Source organism: Pseudopipra pipra, chromosome 6, assembly GCF_036250125.1.
Source record: "Pseudopipra pipra isolate bDixPip1 chromosome 6, bDixPip1.hap1, whole genome shotgun sequence".
NCBI lineage: Eukaryota > Metazoa > Chordata > Aves > Passeriformes > Pipridae > Pseudopipra > Pseudopipra pipra.
Window position 1 is genome coordinate 24186110 of NC_087554.1, and position 22788 is coordinate 24208897.

The 22788-nt window shown below is 37.8% G+C and overlaps 1 long non-coding RNA gene across 1 annotated transcript; it reads left to right on the forward strand.

Annotated features, from left to right (window-relative positions):
• The first annotated feature begins 7591 nt into the window (after positions 1 to 7591).
• On the forward strand, positions 7592 to 19956 carry LOC135415719 (uncharacterized). The gene is made up of 3 exons (XR_010431249.1): positions 7592 to 7639; positions 9683 to 9731; positions 19753 to 19956. It is a non-coding gene; the product is annotated as an uncharacterized LOC135415719 (long non-coding RNA).
• Positions 19957 to 22788: the final 2832 nt, after the last annotated feature.

The window sequence follows — 22788 nt, forward strand, 5'->3', positions numbered from 1 at the left end:
CAACAGGAAGATGTTGTGTGCCCTACAGCAGAAGTATATATTAAGCATGTTTTTCTCCCTGATAATTGCAGTGACTGGAGAAGCCAGGAGGAGGTTACAAATGAAGTCAGGTTTATGATAGGTCCTCTGGTTCTTGCACTGTTCTGGTGTGTGTATATATATATATATATATATAAAGTTAGAGATTTTTTTGTTTTCTTTCTCCCTTCTATTTTTACTTGAGATGAGTGATTTATATACTTTGCTTATAGACAAAAACATTTTCAAACAAATTTTAAACGCTGTTATTTTTATTTCATGCTGTGAACTAATAGTCTGGTGATCCCACATAATACATATAACACATTTTGATCTGTCTATAAATCAGTGTACATTAGCATGTTCTAAAGGCCGAGCAGGATTTTACCGTGACCGAAGAGTCTGCTCCTTTCTCGAGAACTACAATTATAGGTTCAAGTTTAGATTAACACAGTCTAATAAATGTAGTCCTGTAGAAGACTATAAAGACTTTTCACTCAGAGCCATTATCTAAATGTCTCTCTAGCTGGGGTTGAAATATTTAGTAGTGAGATTAAAACCATTCATAAAATCTTGTAACAGGAAAGAATTTATGTTCAGATACTGGATATAAAACAAATTTTTCATGTTATAATGGACAACATGATGCAGATAAGCAGCATTACTCTGCTGAAAGGTAATAAGCATCTGACAAAATTTCTATTCTGTCTCATTTTGAGAAGTCTTCTTTAATGGAGATAATTATTGGAGGTCTACCAGTGGCAGACAATATGTGCAGTTCAGTACCAATATGTGCCGTGTATGGATTCGTTCAAGTGGTTGAGTATCAGCAGGCTGTTTATAGCCACAAATTGGACTACAGATCCAGATCATAGCCCAAACCAATGTGTCTGGGCAGGACCCTCTATCTAAAACTCTATTTGAGTATGCCTGAGTATTCCAGAAAAAGGCTGGAATTATTATTAGCAAGAACATATGCCACTAACACTGATACTGCATATAAAATGGACTTTCTAAATCATGTGTACCTACATAAAATAAAATATGCTCATGTCCCACTGCCACATTCCCCATTTTTCTGGTGTGAAATCAGAGAGATTAATACATTTAATTAAGACATCAGAAAAAAAGAATTGTGGATTTTGCTAGTGCAAATTAGTTTGAAATCAAAGAGCTTCCATTATTATATTTGCTTGTTAGGATAGACAGATTGATTGAATAATTTCCTTGAGATATAGAACTAACATTGCTTGTAAGAGGGTAGTGTGACACAGAGTGTGTATTAGCTGCATATCCAAGAGGTAAAAAAAATATTCTGTTCCAGTGGGGAGAAAGGATATTATTAACATGGTTGTGTTTGTGGAGGCTGAGGAAAAACATGTACCATATACAAGCACAATATTTGAGTTTCTTTCTCCATGGGCTAAACAAGATCTAGTCATTTAGAATTCCTTGGGGTTGTTCATAAACTTGGGAAGCTACAATATTTTGTGTGAAACATTGTTCCTCACATGCCCTCAGCTTTCAGATGGAAAAGATGCAGTTTGAATTCAAATAAACTGGATGCATCTTGATGACTTTAAGCCTTATTCTCAACACAGTGCTCAGGAATGGAGGAATTAAAGTGAGGGGTTTTTTCCCAATTTTTTCTACGGATTAGTCTTGTTCAAACGTTGGTGGAATTATGCAATCCTCCAGAGACTGTGAAAGAAGCAAACAAAGCTTTGGGTCTATCCTCCATCTGCATTCTAAGATTAAACTGGATTTTAAACATACTGAGACATCCAGTATCTCATGGGTTCTCAACTGACCTCTGTAGCAATGCAGCCTTCATGACCAGAGGTGGGGAGATACAGTGTGGGTAGCTGTGGAACCCAGAGAAAAGTACCAAAGTCCATAGTCTCAGATGGCCCAAATGAGCATTTGCTGCAGAGGGGCTATTCTGCTTTACATTTAGTGAGGATTTTATGCTTTAAAAAAATTTTCTTTAAAACAAATATTCTCCATCATGTGTCAGGTCTCTGACAAAAAAATTTAACTTCTTCCAATATTCTTTTGCTGCTGAGCTTGCCTGGCACCTTTGAATGACAAAAGCAACCAAACTTGAGCCAAATGAAATAGATACAAATCAAGGTTATGCTCTGCATTGTGGGAAAACAACATCAGGATATTTATTTATTTATTTATTTATTTATTTATATAGCTATGGTTTGCATAGGTAAATGCAAATTATGAGAAACACATGGTTTGTGCAACTTAGTCATTAGAATAATGCTACTTAGTAGCATGCATGTCATTTTACAGTGACTTTGGGAGCTTCATTTTTTTAATGTAAGCCTCTTAAGCGCTACAGGTAGCTTTTCAGGGTATTGTATCCCATACTGATGGGATTCATGAAAACTAGGAAATCCACCAGGAAACTTTCTAAGCATGTTTTCTTGAACCACTCTTTCCAAACCCAGATATCCAATGTCAAGGTTCAGGGAAATATCCCATCCAAATTCATAGCTCTCATCAAAAAAATAAAAGAGAGATGGCCACACTTGTACTTAACAGATAACACCTAAAACATACATATGGTTGGTGAGAGACCAAAATTAATTTTTTTTCTCTGCTTAACTTCGTACAAGGAGATGCATTACTCAGGAGACAGTATGCTGCCCCAAAATATCTGATAGTCACTGGCTAAGTCTGTCTCTAGTTTGATTTCACAGGATGCAACAAGCCAAGAATATTCCTCTCTAGGACAGCTGTTGCAAGACTTGTTTGGGAGACCCCATTGTTTGTCAGTTCCCATTTTGATATTTTATGGCAAGATATTTCTACGGGTGTTGAGATCCCACTGAATGTCCTGAAACTTAGTACTTAAGGTACATTGGGAGAAGAACTGGATTCATATCTTTATTTGAGATTGGGCAGGTTTGTACTTGTGTCTCCTGTGTGGAGACGGAAAATGTTCTATTTTAATCATAAGTTTAAGGTGGGGTACTTTTATTTTCTATGCTGCCTGTGAGGGGACAATGTGCTCTATGAATACCAAAAATTGCAGAGAGGTATGACACATTGTGCATTCCTGCCAGGACTGTGGCAGCTAGATGAGAGGCTCTCAATATGTGTTATGCTGTGTGGCCACTAACAAAAAAAAAGAAAATGAGGGACGTAGGGATATACAGGACCAGTGAAAAAGAAAATTATAGTGGTACCTAACATAACAGCTTTCCCATTTGCAGCCATAGTCCTGTGTATCTTTCCTCTGCTCTCTTCTTTTTCTAAGCATATATAAAAGAGGATCTTTGGGTTGAATTTTAAATTACAAGACACTTTCTTTACTGTAAACTGTTGCTAGCATGGTTAGCTGAAAACTGGCAATATGATTTGCAACTGAAAGTCATGTTAGCAGCAAAACCCTAATACTTCTGCTTCTTATTTGGAAAAAAAAAAAAAGTAGACCACCAGTTTCTATTATTTGTCCTTTACTTGAAATGTGGTAACAGTCCCAGAACTATAACCAAAGGCTGTATTGGGAAGGTACTTGATTATCTATGCTGTATTTTCATTTGAGATATTTGTGGCTATAACAATCTGGCAGAGACTTCAATATTACACTGAGGCTGAGTTAATCTAACTCAACAAAAACAAGTTTATTTCAAAAATATTATCTATATGATTGTCTAGTATGTAATGCAAAGCTTTGGAAATTCAGCTTGGCTCTCTCCTGAGTTTCCCCATACAGAAATTACCTCAGTTACTCTGTGTTAAAGTGATCAGCAAAAAGGGGTGCCCTGTTTCTGGTCAGCTCCAAGACAACTACTATAATAAATAAAAAGAATAATAAAGCTGGAAAATAAACAAAGGCTGGACATTTTACAAGGGCCCATAGTGACAGGACAAGGAGGAATGGCCTTCAACTGAAAGAGGGTGGGTTTAGATTAATTATTAGAAATAAGTTCTTTACTGCAAGGGTGGTGAGACATTGGAAGAGGTTGCTCAGAGAAATTGTAGATGACCCCTCCATGGAAGTGTTCAAGACCAGGTTGGATGGGGGTCTGAGCAACCTGGGCTAGTGGAAGGTGTCCCTGTCCATGGCAGAGGGGCTGGAACTGGGTGATCTTTAAGGTCCCTTCCAACCCAAACCATTCCATGATTCTGTGATAATAAAAGAGCAAGCAATAGGTGTCTGGGCTCCTAACTCCTAATCAGAAGTTCATACTCCTTTCCTGGTTATATCAGTGCTTCACAGGTGATGGATATATTTGTCAAGATATGCTTATTATAAGTGGAAAGCAAACACATCCATGATCAGTGTACGCTTTGATATTGGTTTCCCAGACAATTTCTCTGGAAGTACTCTTGCTAAGAATTGCTGTGGCATGGAGCAAATTTACTTAGTTATGGCAGAAGTGTGTATTGTGTGTACAGGAGCGGGAATACAGTTGTGTGTATGCAACCTGATTTGAGATTTCATCTAGTTATGATCCGGTTGTGCCACTTAATTACTACATTCTTGGGTCTTCTGTAGTAGATGTGTTTTCTTAACCTACAGTCGCCAAGCTGCTAGACCAAGAATTCTTTTATAATTGAAAAGCTATTTGGGAATACTCCAATCTTTCTTTGAAGTGAAAACCACAGCACAGCATACTAAGAAAGCAATTTATTCAAAGTCAGAGGGGCAGGTCACTCTGTCTCAGATTGTCAATGTGGTTTCAGTAGGTTTGGGTCTTTTTGATTAGGACTGGGGCAGGAGGGGATTTGGTTGGGATTTTGTTGAATAGACTCCAGGTTGTGAGCTATTTCATCTGAAATACTCTTCATACAGCAGTCAATTTGCAGCATGTAAAGTACATGATAGCTTCCCATACAGAATCCACATAATCTAAACATTCAGATACATCAGAAACTGTTGTGCCTCTATTCTGCTTCTTCTGAAAGTCAAGAAAACGCTAAAAAACAGTTTACATGCCCTTTGGGTATGAATTCACTACTCTCGTCTAAAATCATTATCAAACCTGTAGTTTTTGGAAAGGTGATCTAGCATATAAACATGTTTTATCTTTTTTTTAGTTCTTATATTTCTAAGCAAGAATCTATAAAATTAAATACTGTTATGGAAGTTGAAATTGAATGGCTTTCCTTTATTAAACAATGAAGTCCGTGTAAGTACAGTTTAACCTGTACAAATTATTCCTACATTAGTTAGGAGGAAACCCAATCCTTAACTGGGGAAATTCCAAATTTGATTTATAAAATAGATTGTGCCAAATGCATTAGAGCTACAATATGTCTGATAGACACTTTAAATAGAATACAATTATGTGCATATTAATGAGAATAAGGACAAACAGAAATTTTGCCAAGCTTGCTTAGTGATCTGTATCGTAAGAGGTAATGGTTGGATCTATTTTCCTTGAGCTGTCTGGATATTATAACCTGATCCACTGTTTATTGCAAGTGGCTAGGAATCATAGAGTCATAGAATCATTAAGGTTGGAAAAGGCCTCTAAGGTCATTTAGTCCAACTGTTAAAGTAGCACTGCTGTTTCATGACTAAGACATGTCCCCAAATGCCACATTCACATGCCTTTTGAACACTTTCAGGGATGGTGAATCCTCCACTTCCCTGGGCAGTCTGTTCGAATGCCTGACCACCCTTCCAGTGAAGAAATTGATTCTGACACAGTTTTGTTTTGTGGTTTTTATCTGTCTATAAAGCGTTAGGCTGTTCAGGAGTGTTTTGCAGCTGGCAGACTAAAGACATTTGAAGTAGACTGTGTGTCCTCATGTGGCTGATATGGAGGAGACTTTCCTTTTCTCCTCCAATAACTCCAACCTGTCAAAAATTGTTCCTTATGTAAAATATGTAAATCAGCTGTACTGTTGAAAGACCATGGGACAAAAGAAAAGATATGGGGCACAGCTGCAAAACACAGTCCTCACTGACACCTCAGTTTAGGTGCTGTTGAGGTGCAGGAATGATCTTGCACACTGGGATATGTGCCTTGGGGAGGGCTAGGTATGAAAAGGGTATGAATAGCAATTGTCTTGAGAGTGGGACAAAGGTGAAACACACTGACTTCCATAGCTGCTGGACACAGAGGCAGAAAATCTGAAGATAATTTAATACCTTTTTTGAAAGAAAGATGACCAGTCCTCTTCCCCAAATTTTGCAGATGAATATTTCAGTGATGGAGACAGAAGAAAAGGAGGACATCCCAGCCAGCACATGTTTTTTGAGAAGTCAGAGGCAGGTGGAGTAGTTAAACTACAAATGTCTAATTGGGTTATCCTTCAAGCTAGGAGGAGAAATGTCTCCTCCTAGGTCGAGGATGACCAGGCACTAGACACCAAGCAGCTTCATCACCACCAGAACTCATTGTGCCTGTCCAGTGGAAAACACAAAGTGGCACACAGTTTAGTTATATCCAGAGTGACAGCTGAACAGGGGTGTTGAAGACCTCAGTTCTGGATTTATGTCTTTAAAGTTATACTTAAATAGTTGGGCCCCTGTGTGAATCTACCTGATAGTACATTATAGACTGGGAAAATGTTCACATTACAGCCTTGATAGCTCAGCATTTGACATAATTTTTCCTTCTAACTGAACCAGTTTTTTATATTACGGAAGCAGAGAAATAAAGAATGTGTGATGACTATTTTTTTCCCCATGAATTTCCTTTAAAAAACTCTTCTTGTATCCCCTTATTTATAAAAATTGAACAAATGCTTGGTGTAATTTATTTTTATAAGTTATAATAATTATTATGTGATTTTTACATTCAGTCTGCCTAGTTTTCTATTTATACAGTGAAAAGAGAGATTAAGTGTTGTCACTAGAACTTCCAGCTGGACTCTGGAATTACAGCTGTCCAGCTGGCTCTGACTCATTTCAACAAATAAAAATACTAAAATCTGAAGTCTAATAAGCTATGTTCCTGCTGCATGTAAGACAGAAGGGGCTGCCCATCTTGCACTTTTTTTTGTACCTGTAACCTGCAGCCTCTCTGCAGACAAAGTGTCCTAGCTGGCAGGAGTAAAGCAAATCTGAATAGATAAAGGGCTCCAGTCATGTAAAATTGGAGAGACTTTCTAGAGTAATCCTGGGACTGCATATTCTGCTATTCCAAGAATTCTAAATTCAACTAGAAAATAATTAGATTATTCAGTACCTGGAAAGATGTGAGAAGTACAGGTTTAAAAGATATATACCTGTACATACTCAGTTGCAGGATAGGTCTGATGAATAAATTGTTACAATGATGATTTATATTGTCATATTTGTCACAGTAGTTTTTTTAAACAGCAATTTAATACCATAAATTTAGTATCTCTTTTTATTAAAGAAATTGGAATTAACTACAAGCTTTTTGTTTAGTGAAAAGTTTTATGGTTTTTACATCATATATATTTTCTTACATTTTCAAACAAAAGAAGGTATTTTAGGTTTCCTATGAAATGAAATTCATGTAGAAAAGCTCTGAGGTCTTGGGCAAATTAAATTATTTTTTTTTGTTCCAGTGTTTAACCATCATCATGGCTTAAAAAGTGTTTTCCTGTTTTTCAGTTTGTTCCCACTGGGCACCACTAAGAAGAGTCTGGATCCATCATCTTTACACCCTCCCCTCAGGTATACATTAATAAGATCCCTCCTCAGCCTTATCTTCTCTAGGGTAATCAGTCCCAGTTCTCTCAGCTTCTCATTGTCTGAAAGATGTCCAGTACCTTTTTCATCTTGCTGGACTCTTTCCAAGAAGTCAGTGACTTTTGTTTTGGGACACCCACTACCGGAGACATCACTCCAGCAGTGGCCTCACCAGTGCTAAGCAGAGATGAAGGATCACCTCCCTGAACATAGACTGAATATTATAACAATATAATTGGCTGGTTAAAGCTAAATTGTGCAAGAGCTGATGACAGAAACCCACGAAGTTGCAATAAATGTCATAGTCTTACAGTGGATGCCCTTCCTCTCAAATAATAGTTCTATCCAGTTGACTGATAAAAAACACAGTTTCAACCTCCTTTCTTGAACTTCTGGCATATGTTGATTACTCTGAGATTTGGCTCCAGTCCCCCACCTTATCAAGGGCAATTATACTTAAACATAATCAGACTTAAGATAATGATTCTGTTAGTACCATTAAAACACTTCTTACAAAGTTAGTGCTTCTTGGACGTCAAAAACAATAAACACACACAAAAAAAATCACCAACCTACCAGTCACAAAATCTGAATGCACAGCCAAATTGGGACTTTGATTGATATCAGTGCATGCAGAGGCAACAACCTGATATCAAATCTTCACTTAAACAGACTGAGCCATCAATTACCACAGAGAGCTCAAATACCAAGTTTAACATTAAATTTGGGCCCACGCACTTTTAAAGGAGTTTAAAGCCAGGTATTTTCCTTATTCTTTCAAATTTCAGAACAGAAATGAAATCAGTTTGCTATTTTTTGCTTTAGAATTAAACTTATAATTTGTCCTCCTGCCTGTCCATCTATAGTTCCTCTCTTTTCCCTAGAAGCCAAAGTTTGCCTTGAACCAAACTGACTCTCAATACCTTTTAGATGCAAATGGCCTAAAATACAAATGCTAAACATTTCTCCAAGATTGTTCTGAAGATGTCCGTAAGTATAGAATCAAAATTCAGTCTGAATGTTATTTTCCTCCAGTTGTCAAGGTCCTATCAGTCATCAAGTAATACAAATATTTTTGAAACAGTGGATCATGGGCCAGATTCAGACCAATTTTTGTCAGCTTTTTAATTTTTAGATTTTGACAAAGTTACAAAATACGAGTAGAGCAGATTCTCTGAAGACAGGGTGCGTAAAATAGCAGCTTTCCAGAACATATCAGAAGACATTGTACAGGCTCACAGCATTTGGTTTTGCTGTAATACTCCCCAAACTCTTGTATTTTCACCCTAAGTAGGAGCTTATATTACTGTATGCTTTGGGAGATATTTATAATCCAGCTGGGGAATTAGACACAGCTGGATCACCCCTAATTGCCCTGGCCTAAATGTTGTAAGTATGGGCAATTCACCCAGAAGCTCATGTGTAGGGCTGGGAGGGTTTGGCCAATCTGTGTAGCAGGGGTCCTTGTATAACAAGGAATGAGAGACGCTCCTCGTGCGGTGGTATGGTCAAAGAGGACTTTTATTCAAATTTCCCACTCTTAAATCCCTGTGTACCATGTGACTTCTTCAGCCAATAGAGTTGTATGTGACTGCGCATGTCCCTCGGGCCCACTGCCTTGGCACATCCCCTGTGCATCCAGGCATGCCTCCCACAAATCTGGGAGGGTTTGTTTCAGAATTTTTAACCAGATTAGCAAATGTTCCTCAGTGAACGTGTGGTCAATGTAGTTCTCCAGTAAAAAAAAACTTGGTGATGATAATAATAAAAATGAGACAATAGACTGAAATTACCTTTGGTGAGATCGGACAGAAACAACGGTGTAGGATATTGATCAGAAGCACAGTCATGCTTCATAAGGGCAGTTCTGAAGCGCTGTCACATACACATTTATCCCTCCAGTCAAAGTGTTTCTAAGCTCAAGGAAAAGGACCATAGTCATCTCCTCTTCACATGTAGTGACCCTTGCTTGGCTTTCTGTTTCTGGATTTGTTTGAGGTTTTTTGTTTCCTTTTTTTTTTCTCCCAGTGACTAAGCATCTAATTTGAATCAACTGTGGGAGAAGAGAGGATTGAAGGTAAAGTAGTGCTTTTTATTATTCAGGTTGTTGTTAATTGCTGTTTTCAGTTCACAACATTTAAATGAAATATTCACGCAATTGGGCCAGTTGTAATTCAATCAGAAACCCATCCAACTACCCTGAGGAATCCCATTAGGGCTCCTTACGCAGCAAGAAAGAATTTTAATTAGAAATTTGAAATAAGCTTTCCTCCAGTTTTGCCAGGAACAAAATGGGCTGGTGCTTAGTGCCTCCATTTGGGGAATTAAAGCCTTTGCAAAAAAAAAATCAGTATTTAAAGAAACATCTAGAGAACACTTCCATCAGCGCTGCCTCCGTACAATCTTAAACATCCACTGGTCAGATTTTGTGACCAATACATCTGTTCTAGAACAAGCAGCAGTCACAAGTATTGAGGCCATGTTGCTGAGAACACAGCTGCGCTGGGCAGGGCACGTCACCAGGATGAAGGACCACCGCCTACCTAAGATCTTGTTTTATGGTGAACTTGCCACTGGCTGCCACATGAGAGGAGCCCCGGAGAAAAGATACCAGGAATCCCTGAAACAACATCTCAGCCTTGGCCATATTGATCAACATAACTGGTCTAGTCTGGCTTCCAATCGGGAGGCCTGGAGACACACCATCTATAACGCTGCTGTCTCCTTTGAGAACACACGCAGGATCACTCTCGAGGAGAAAAGGCAATGCAGAAAGAACCGTGTCTTGCAGAAGATACCGTCTAAGGAGTCTTTCTGCTGTGCCTTTTGCAATCGGATATGTCTGTCTCATATTGGCCTCATAAGCCACCAGCGTGCCTGTAACAAATGTGGATAGAGCCTTCCCAAATCTTCGTTCGCGAAGCCCAGCCATGAGAATTTAGGATCGTGATAAATGGGTCTATATTTGCACTTTCTGGTAAATCCCAGTAAAGAATATGAATGTCTTGCAAACACATTTCTAGGTGTAAAGTACACTACCACTTTGCTGTATCTGCATTTTTAAAAGTCCTATCTTCTACTAAAAAATTATTATTTAGTTGTACACAAATCTATCTTTGAAGATGTAGCTACTAAAAAATAGGAGGTAGAGAACAATTTGAATGGTAAATTGCTATTTAGGCCTTTTAAAGAGGACACATGGTATTAGCCCTGAGAGGTGTTTTGAATTGTTAGAATAATTGCAGTAAGATGCTCGCTCCAGCCACAGGACGAGACGTGAAATGACAGGATTAGTTCCCATCATTCAGAAGTCATGATTCTTAAATTCACTAATTTTGAGGTGTATGTCCTAACTCTAATAAACTGTGGGAGGATAGCAGGGGAAGTTACTTGACTCTGCTTTAAGTTGTTGTAGAGTAAGTCAGTTTGGCTTTCTACTCTGTAATACCTTTAGCAGCTGGAAACTTCCTGAACAAAACCAGTTCTGGTACCTCTGTAGCATTTGGCATCTATTGTAAATGTGGGCACAACACCAGGTTTAACTCCATCACAACAAGACTTAGCACTCCACTCTTAAACCTGAGTAATACAGTCATTACGTGGCAGATAAGCAGCAAGGTGTGGGGTTTGGGGTTTGTTTTGTTTCTGTGGTTTGGTTGGTTTGTTTAAGAGTTTTTTGTGTGGTTTGTGTTGTGGATTTTTCTGAGGGGGATGTGGGTTTTTTTGTTTTTGCTTATTTGGTGGGTTTTAGGCTGGATTTAGGTTTGTTTGTTTGTTGGGGGGGAATTTTTGGTTTGGTGGTTTTTTATGCTCTTGCTTAACTTTTTTAACAGAGCTTAGAAGGAAATTATATAGCCACCTCCCCTTAGACTGCTTTTCCTTTTGCTTCCTCACCTTGATGTTCATGGCTTGTTTTCCTTCTGCTAATCTCTTTCTTAAAAACTCCTTTTAAAAAAAAAGTACAGAGCTGAACACAGAAGTCTTTCCCTCAGCCTAAAATGTAGTAGGTTAAAGCTGACACTTGCAGACCAAGTCCCGGCTCATTTTGACATGTTTTTCCTAGGTTTGCTACCCTGGAAACGTAGTGCCTTTTGTTTATATCATTTGCATTTAATTAGAATGACGAGCACAGTAGGGCTATTCTGGAGAATTCCCGAGGCCGTTTGCTCAAGGCCAGTTTGTCATAGAGATCCAGGACTTGCACCTCACTGTTCTGCACCTGCACCAAAGCTGTCGATTGCTTCAGATCCTTCAGAGGGGCAGGTGGGAGAGAACAACACAGAATTGTGTTCTATGATATTTGGATGCTGTCCTAATAAAAAATGTCCTGCTGTCCTAGCCTTACCCCTAAGACAAGTGTCTTTGTGCTCCAAAACTGTTAATAAGTAGTATTAGTACAAAACTAAGCTTCCACTTTTAATGTTTTTCTCCTGCTACTTGGGATCCCTAGAGCTCAACTAGCCTGATTACATGTGCATGAGGGTGAATCTGAACATATAGCCAAAATACAAAAAGAAAGTTTTTTGGTTCAGTATAAGTAAGGGCTTCATCACAAGTATTTATGATTCATTTTTGGCATGTTTTTTTTCTCTCCTTCACACATTCTAAGACTTGGGACACGTGTCAGACACACTTAATGAAAGTCAGGAACAAAGTTTTGAGTTAAAGCATGAGTTACACTATTTAAGGCATTTGTCGTGTTTTCATGTTTAGAAAGAGGACTTTCTATTACAGCTAGATAATTAACTGGGCTATATGTTACTTTTTTTTTTCTGACTAAAAGTATTCTCATTTCACAGGGATTATGCAGTTTGGGTTTGCATGGAAACAATATTAGCTAGAAAACCGTTAATCCCTTGAAACAGGAAATTAATGTATTTGTATGGCAACTACATTTATAAGAGAATAAATTTTCCTTCAGGGCTATCTCACTGATTTTACAACCAGTTTCACATTTAATTCCAGTTCTTTGGAGCATGATATCTCAGATATTTCATGAAATTTACTGCAAAATGTTTAGTAAGTTGTGATTGAAAATCATGTTTAGTTCACGTCATTTCAAAATGACTTATGATCATGTTTAAACTGTAGTTAAAGTATGACATTCTTTATAGCACTCTGAACTAGAGCAGGTGTCCCAGTTCAGTATGCAGAGCAGAAGATCAGGTTGTAATCACTCTTATATTCCAAAGGTTGGTTTTAATTTACAAGAGCAAAGTGATTTTAATGGAAAGGGGAAAGTTTATTTGAACAAAAGCTCTTACTCTAAAAGGAGTTCAGACATTGTAATCCCCAGGGAGTTCTCCTTAAAAATTCTTAAGGAAATAATGAAGAGCAGAACAAAAGGTTGAGGATTTAAGGAAATCTACTGAAATTCAGCAGTCAGTAGAGGAAGAGAAGTTATAGTCATAAAAATGAAAGTTCTCTACCTGTTAGCTACCTGTACCTCTTTTGCTGTTTCGTCTACGAAGAATCTTTGTGTTTCCTGCAGGGGCTCTCTAGATTGTGTAGAATAGGAATTTAATTATCACAGTCTGCCATTATAACAGTCAGTCCCTGTCAAATATACCGGTGACTTGAGGAAAAATTAATCCTTACAAAGGATCTCTGATTGAGGGAACTAAATAGTCAGCTAAAAAAAATGACAACTCACATCACTCTGAAACTAGAGTTTCAGTCTTTTTTCCATGACCTTTTTAGCTACAGTAGGAAATGGTAATACACAATGCCATAGTTAAAAGCTTCCATTGGTATTGGATTAATTTGCTTTCCATTCTCAGACATCAATGACTTCTCTTTCCTACAGAAATGATAGGTTCAATCCTTAGCCTTGAAGCTGCATGATGTAACTACAGAAAAGGTAAACATTATTGCCACTCTTCGATCACTGCTTATCTTCAGATAATATGATGGGACAAATACTGTCTTTATATGCAGAGAAAATGCCACTTAAAGTCTCTATCAACATAAAAATTCTGGACTGGACATTAGCTGCAGTAGCAAAAACAGCTTTTAGGCTGAATATGAAATCTTTTCTCTTGTCTGCCTAAGCAGGGAGTAGGTTGTCAGTTCATACTTTCCTCAATATATGTAAAGTAATAATAGTGATATGCCTAGAGATTATCATACAGAGTTTTCTTTGACAGCTGGGAGCAACTGCACTATAAACAAAGAAGGCGCAGAAGCAAGGCTGTCTAGCCAGACCAATGCACATTGCGTGTTCCCTGGAGAAACTAATCTCTTCTGCTACTTCCCATTGCTCAGCTTACCCAGCATGTCTCAAGCCATGTCTAATTATCATTTCTACTTTCATTCAGTCCAAAGAGGCATTATTATATCAGACAAAACATGGACCCTATTTCTGTGTTAGTCATGTATTACTTCTCCTCTTCCCTTCCACTTGAGCTTTTACCAAATCTGTTTCTTCAGCTGTACCTCACTTCCCTCACAGCTTTGCATGTGAATGCATATTTCCAGCTCACTGAAATGGCCTTTGGTGCTCATGGCACCTTTTTACAAATTGTAGAGTACATTTACTATTTAAGTTCCTGTTATTTCTTACTATTTTCCCTTATCTATGCTTCTCCCCCTCCCCCCATCACTGCTTTAGAGATACTGTAGGCATGAAAACTTGATCTTACCCATTTCTCTTGGAACTATGCTATTAATGTGTGGCCTGTATAGGTGTACACAAAAAAGAGCACTTATGAAACAGGAACCATGATGAGTAGATCTCCAAGTCAATCTAAGAATGCAAAGTATTTTTTCTGTTTATACTGGAGTTACTAAACCTTTTCATCTTTGCAAAACAGTATACTTGTTCCTTCCAAAATACTTCTTTGAGAACTAGCTGATGTGGAGGACAGCACAAGACTAGCATAACTGGTTTTTGAGCTCTTGAGCCAGCAAAGCTAATCTGGTATACTGTTTCTATACAAACCTGCAGTTATTTCCTATGAGTGAAATATATAGACAGGAGGTAACATCTGTTTGCATATCAACCGCTTTGAATCATACTGGCACTTGGCCTGAGTCACCTTTCATCACTGTGAAATCAAAATCTGAAATACCTCAACATTAAAGACAAGAATAAAAAGCTCTGTGATTGTCATTGAAACAGAATGGGCATTATTCTTTTCCTTTAGAATTCCAGAAGCACCTTCACTATCCTGTTCTAGTTTAAGTTGAGAGAAAAGTCAGTGAGGACCAAGAAGAAACTGGAATTAAAATAATTTTGTAACTTGAAGGAGCCATTGGCCCTGTAAAGATTCTGCTCTGAGTTACTACCAGGAGGCAGATCCATAATGTATAATAAAAGCATCAGATCTCCCACAATGAAACATCTCCAATCTTCTCCATATCTGACGTTTTCTGAAAAATGAAAAGCAAGTAAGCATGAGTGTGTTGAAATTTTAGGATGTGAGTCTCCTTTTCCTGAAGCCAATCAAGCATCTCCCAAAGTATGGAAGACACCTTTTTGCCTTTTCAAAGAATTAAGAGTTTCATTTAGTTCAGCACTATTACATTTACCTAGTTGATGAGAGTTAAATTGACGATGGATACTTGATCTCCAAAGATAGCTGTTCTTCAAGCTGCAGTTGATTTCAAAAAGGATGGGACTAGCTGGTATCTTGAACAACTCCTTGAAAGGAAGGGAAATCAAGACAAGAAAGGTAAGTTAAGTAGACTGTTTTCTAGATAGATTCATATCCTCACTCAGGCCAAAAGTGGTTAAAAAAGCATGTGACACAAAATATATTAAAGCTCGGACAGTGGAGGCCCCCACTTGTTCTGGCAGCCCCTAGATGGAACCAAAGCAGTAAAACTGTAGAGGGGGCTAGAGATATAAAGTATATATCTGTCTTCTAAACTTTGAAAAACAATTCCTTCTTTTCTCATTGCAAAGGACTGCCTCTTCAGTTGTCATAAGATTACTTTTAAAAACAAAGGAGAGATAATTAAGGCAAATTATAGAGTCTTGCCTCTAGTGGGTACCATAGGATTACACAGTGTTTGCAGGCTTGTGCTTTTCCTTACACACATGCATTCTCTGGACCATTCCCCCTCATAGCACTATGGGGTCTCTGTGGTTGTGGAAGACCAAGTTCTAGAAAACTTTTCTCTGGGGGAAGGTTCAGACTGTTTTAAGTATAAGACTTAAGTTTGGTTGGGTTTCTTAATTTTGGTTATGAAACTAATCAGTCCCTGCTGACAGCTATGCGCAATAACAGAAGTTATAGTATCAGTTTTGTTCTTGAATTCTGAGTAGACTATACAGACACATCAATTTTGTGATTCAAACATCCAGGTAAAGATCTAGTCTTGGCTCTCTACTCCCCAGTGTCCTAAACATTTTAATAACAAGTGACAAAAGACGTGGCCAGCAGAAAAGGTTTATGGACTACAAGGCAGTACAATGTCTATAGCAAATATAGTGTATTATAGTTTGCTTTCCTAAACCCAGGAAGAAATAGGATATGAAATATTACAACAATTCTTTTTCTCTTAGTGTATGTCCTTCTGTGCCCTGTAAAGCTGTAGATGGGCCTGTTCGATTACAGTTTGACAAGATGATCTGGGGTTTTTTTTAAGTTTGTAGCTGCTAGGTGTGTAAAAGAGGTAGGTAATTTCTAGGAATCCAGTTGTTCTAATTGACAACAACATAATCTTTATAACTGATGCTTTAATTTATTTAAACATTGCCTCCTACTTGAGTAGCCTGGAACTGAACCTGGTGGGTTTTTTGTATTTCCAGTTGTTGACTGTTAATCAGTACTGACTTGCTGATTAATCAGTAAGATAAGGTCATTCATGAATAGATCCATAAATCACTCCCTCCAGCATCAGTCAAATACAGTGGTATGCAAGGAAAGCTGGGACAGGCAGGCAGTGCTGAAACAGAAGTTTCTTCAAGGAAAAAACATAGAGGTATTGTAACATAGAAAAGATATAGAAACATGCATGATACAGAAACCTCACTTTGGACGAAGATACATAAGAATTTTCTGGGTATGCTCAACTGCTCTTCCAATTCCTCTCCTCAGGTCTCAGTCGATTAGCTGTCCCTTGAATTAGAGTAAACTGAGGGTGTGCTTCCATTAGGATGTGTTGCTGAAATGAGTAACTCTTGAACCAAAAAGCCATCTTCAGCATATACTTGAAAGTAGTATTTAAGTCCTTATTGAGCTTTATGTTTAAAAAAAATTGCCCAAAACAACAACAAGATTTAGGGAAAATATTTACTTTTTATCTGAAACTTGCTCAAACTGCCTTTTTTTTTTCCCTAAAAACTTGATTGTAAAGTAGATATAAGTAAATTTGATGGGCATTTGACAGCACTGTTTGGATATTCCTCTGTACTAAGAAGATGCATTTGCTACCATAGTTTCCTGAACTAGAAAGAAGAGTCAATAGCAGAAGGAAATTAGAAGCTGACATAAAGGTCAGAGAGTAGGTGAATAAGGGAAGGGAACTTCTGAAATTACACAGCTATTGCAATTAAGGTCTGATAGTCCTTCTTCTATGGGTCATAGGATCTGTGGCAGTTTTGATAAATGTTTTAACTTTTATAACAGGTCTATCAAAGGTAGAAATTGCAAAGGAAAAAATTCTCTTCACAAAATCACTTACAAGAAAGGAGTCAAAAAGTTCCTTCTGTTTCCTTAACCTCAGTGAATCTGGGTAATTCAACTGCCACTCAGCCTCGAAGTTCTTATTCTAGCAACACTTCAAATATTTGCCAAACTACTAGTTAAATCTATATATATACTGTCACATTTGACATAAGGTTTAAACTTTTGCATTTCAGCATGAGTAACCCTTGATTTAGGATGCAAAATCATGAAAGAATACATCACATTAGATTTCATCTAGGACACATTTAATGAGGATTGAACCCTATTGAAATTCTAAGCATACTTCATATTCAAAATCCTCATATTTCATTAGTGTGCTTTGTAAAACACTGTCTGCATTCAAAACAAAGAACTGGTTTTGCTCTGTTTGGAAGTGGGTAAAGTGACATCAAAAGAGAATGCTGCTATGATAAACAAGGCAGTGAGAACAAAAGCCTAAACAATAAAAAGAGTTAAAAAGAACAGCAATCTTACACTATTAGGGTGGTCATAATAAGTCTCTGTATTAACCCTCCTAATTTAAATTCATATTATTACTGAAAGGAACTGGTTGCTGGATCATATAAGGAATTACGGTTTTCCATTATTACAAAGCTCCCAACTGAAACAGAACTCTGGAGTTCTTTCTGAATGACAGAAAGAAGTGAGGGGTGGAAAAAAAGGATTACAGTTAAAGAAGTCCTTCATTTACCTTATAGCTGAAGAGAATAATCTGTGGTTTTTTATAATAGCTGTACTCACTACTGCAGGATTGGTGTGTGGAAAATCACCTTCTTAAAGCATTAGCCAAAACTACAACACATAAATCTAGGTCTGGATCATGTACAAATCTGTTACCCAATAAAAGGTAAAACAGTAAAACCTGTAAAGCCAAGATAAAGCATGGAGAGCATTTTAAGAACAACAGCTAAGGAGGAGATCCTGACTACAGTGACAGAGAGGGCACACAGAATGGTTGCAGTGGTAGATTTGCAGTCTAGAGGGGAACTCTTTTTCTTAGGCATCAGAAAGCAGAGTTAGAAAAAAACCTATAAAATGAAACCCAAAAGTCTTTAGAAAACACCAAGGATGAAAGGTAATGGCTTTGAATAAGTAGTTAAGATTCCTGAACACAGAAACAAAGTACAATCAGTCAACTCCCCCCCAGAAAAACCCCACAGAACAGCAGAAATTTGATCTATAAGAGCATAAACTTGGAGGAGGAACACAACTGAAAAGCTTTGCTGTCTTCAAGCAAAACTGTTTTAGGCAAATAAGAACCTGGGACAAGAGCAGTGCCGATTGTCTGACTATACCAGTCAAATCTATTTTCTATACATCTCCTGTGGCTGACACCAGATCAGAATTCACGAAGCAGCACTCAATAAATAATAAATGATGTTAGGAATATTACTATCATTCTTAACCTACATTTTTCATAGAGTTCTCCACTAATGCATTTATACTTGTACTATAAGAAGAAATAATGAAGAACTAGTCCTATAGCCTTATAAGACTATCATTCCAAGTGTTTTTTTGTAAAAGTAATTTGGTATAAATTTTTTAGAAAAAAAATTTGGGTATTTGGGTTGGTCATTATTTCCTTCTACTTTTTAGCCTGTCTTTACATGATACAAGGCATAAGCAGAACACTTAAGTTGTACTCATCTATATGATCTATCTATCCTTTTTTTTACATAGGGTATCTGTCTTAGATGTGAACAGTGATACAAAAGAAAAATGTTTCATACATAAAAAACACATAAGACATATAAAAATATCTTTCCTTTGACTTGTAAGCTTTAATAAGACCCACAATTAATACATAACAGAATCATCTCTCTTAAAATTTAGTAATTATTTTCAATTATTATTTAGTAATTATTTTTTATTTTAAGTAAAAGCACACTAGATGCTTTACTTTAAAAACAAACAAACAACAACAAAAAACCAAAACCAAACCAAAAACCATGTATTTAAGATGTGTCTATGTACAGCAACACTTCTCAAACAAGATATGTCCATATTGTGTTGCAATCATTGCTCATGTCTTTGTGGTTATATTCTGTGATTAAATGGGACTGGAATAAGGTCACTCTGTTACCAGCTGGATATTGTACACATCTTCCCTTTTTCTTATGTTCTGATAATCTCTGCACTGACACTGTCTTTTGACTTGGCCCCTCTTTGTACCATGCTGACCTCCTCACAGGTAAACATCAATATTACATACAGAAATTATGGACAATCCACCAGAACAATCTAGATGCACTGATTTTTGCAAGGAGTCTTGATATTGATCATTTAAATTCTGGAATCTATTTCAAATCTGTATGATCCTCCATAGAAGAGTAATTGAGAGTTTTCTGTGTGTTTGTTAAGAGTGCTCTCCTCTGAAGCAGAATCTCCAAGCTGATTAAGCCTAAGTGCCCTAATGTCTTGAAGCAAAGTCTAACAACTGCATTTTCCTAATACCTTCCACAGAAGTCAGCAGAAGGCAGAGAGAGTGAGTGCCCTCCTTCACAAGCAGTCGTCACCTTAAAAGCCAATGCACGGAAGAGGTAAAAAGCACTTTACAGCTCAATCAGAAGTTCAGCTGTCAACTCTGTGGAGACTCTTCCTGCTTATTATACCTCCTTGGTGTTTTTCTTCTTTGACAGTATCTAAAAGCCTCCTCTTTCTCTCTCTCTCTCTTTCTCTCTCTCTCTCTCTCTCACCATCAGCCTAGCATGTCTCTCCCCAGGGTCCTTTCTCCTCAGGAAGATGGCAGCAGCTTGCTAAAGCCCTTAGACCACATCAGGGAAGGGGAGATTAAATATACCTAGTGCGTGCTAAAGCGAGGGGTAGGAGGAGGGCACCTTCTGTCAGTGGAGCCTGCAGAGTGTTCCAATAAGAGTTCAAATTGGGGAGTAACACAAGAAACAAACCCTCTCATTTCACTGAGACTTACAGAGATTGTAACAGCTGCAAGCACCTCAGAGAAGAGGCGGTACTTGCTATAAAAATTAAATTGGTCTCTAGGGGACAGATGAGAAATAGACCAAAAGGCATTCTTGACCCATAACCTTGGATAAAAGCAAAAAATCAGGGCAGAATAATTCTTCACAGGACTACCCCCTGCTCTTCAACACACGTGCACACCTGCAGAGAGATCTGAGTTATGCAATGAAAAGTCAGAGGGGAGTTTCAGAACCAAATTAGCAGGGTACACCACACTCCTGCTGCAGACAGATATACTCACTGTAAAGGGAATGTGGAGGCATGACAGAAAGTGCCACAAAGGCACGGTTGAATTTAACATAAAATGAATAGGTCAGATTTCCTATGGGAGTCAGTCAGGTATTTTTCCTTCTGTATTAGAAAAAAGCTACTTAATTTCTGCACAAAGTCCTGATCCTTTATTTTACAACTTGGCCATGGCACCTCAGCCACCAAGCTTGTCAACAAAATATTAAACACAGCATCATTTCTACACCAGAGGATTACAGTGATTCACTAGGCACCAAGTATTTTCTGCAGTTCCCTGGCATCTCTATCAACATCATGCAACCTGTGATTAAAAGCATAGCTTCTCATTTTAGATGGATCTTTCTCTAAGAGCTAACTCTGAAAAGAAGTTCTTAAGTAGTATGCAGTCAGAAGAAATAAGCATTTAAATAAAAAACACTTTAATGGGTTAGTATTCAGAGCCACACACAGACTGTACACAGTCCTGAGCAGGGGACTTTTCCACCTCATCACTTCCTCCTCCCCCCCCGTCCTTACTTGTATTCAACTTTAACTTTGAGGTGTGACAATCTTGTTTCAATACTTAAAGCGCTGGTACTGTGCAGTTAGAAATGGTTAAACAGTGTTGATTACTTTGCTGGCCCAGGATCAGAGACTCACTTCTCATCCCAGCTTGAGTACAGACTAGCACATTTTTTAAGCTGTTATTTCAATTAAGATTTATAGATATTAGTGACAATAAGAACAGGATGGAGGGGACAAAAGTACTCAAACTACTATGGGAGCCTGTTAACCAAGCTCTAAATATACCCAGGCTCACATAAAAGCCTTTAATTTACTGATTAAATGAATTCTCATATATGGTACTAAATTCTAATTCAACAAAAGCTGCTCTAGGGTCCAGAGAGGAAGGACTGGAAATGCTTTATGATCTCTGCATTCTGCAGAGGTGGGAAACCAGCTGAGGTCTGTCCAAAGCACTTAGCCTTACTGGGAATCAAGCTTCTTTTTCTGTGATATTGGCTGTCCTTCAGTCTCTGATGGGAGTGGTATATATTTTCCTCAGAAATTTGAAATTTCAATCAATAGAAAACATAGGCTTGATCATGACTACAGTGCAGTAACAATAAAATTTTCCATGAGTAATGGCAGAGATGACTTCTATATTGACTGAACAAACTCAGAAAAAAAAATCCAATATGAAGCAACAATATATTTTTCTTTGGTTAAAAGTAATATTGTGCATCCAAGTGTTCACAATGGCAGAACATAGCAGAACAGACAGATGTAGTTGAGAAAACTGTAATATTTTATTAATGTTGCAATTCCAAATGAATGAAACAATAACAATTATTAAATTAGTTTCAGTGGATCAGGAGCCAGGAAAAATAAAGTACAACCACAGTTTTATGAATACCCCTTAATTTGTACATTTCTAACGATTCACGGATGTGACAAACCTGTGATGAGGCTTACCCCCAATAAATGTTACAAAGCTTATTCTACATTAAAAAAAACCACCCAAAACACATCCAAATGAAAAGAAGGAGCATGAGGAGACTGATACACATTCTCAGGAAAAAGTTCTACCATGTCATGAAAACATGAAAGCGGACCAAGACACTGTGGTTAATAAGCTAACTTTACACAAAGAAAAGGGAGGAAAAAATCACATGGGTGAAAGTGCAAGAAATGTGAGCACTACAGCAACTGTGTTCTGCAATAGCAGGGGAACAAAACAGGAATGATGTTAGAGGTCTAACTGTGCCTTGGACCCATTCAGTCTGTCTGGAGCACACCCATTAGGTAACAGCCATAGCTTCTGTTCCTCCCTTGCCTGACAACGTGGTCCTGCTGCATTTGTCAACGTTAAGATCTGGTCAGATAATATGTACGCCACTTTTTAGACCTCTTCCTATGGGAACTTGTAATGTTACCTAAGCAAAATTTCAGCTGCCATTCAAAGACCAAGTTTATTCAATGATCAAAAGGATCCTTAAATTCTGGGTGCTAGCTTAACGTGAAGGACCTTCGTACAACGTTTTGTACAAAAACTCAGTCTAATGACAATTTGGGTAAAATCAGCTGACTTCCATCTTTGGGTTGAGTCCAACAGACACTTGTTGTTCCTGTATTTCTTTATCAGTTTTAATTTGCTTATAACCAATTTGCTTATTTCTTTCTTCAGTCAGCATTTTTAGTCCCTAGGATCCCTTCACCCTGGGGTTTCATGTAGAAATATTGCAGAGTTAGGAAAGGCTGTCCCAAATCAATACTTCTGCTGTTGTTTTC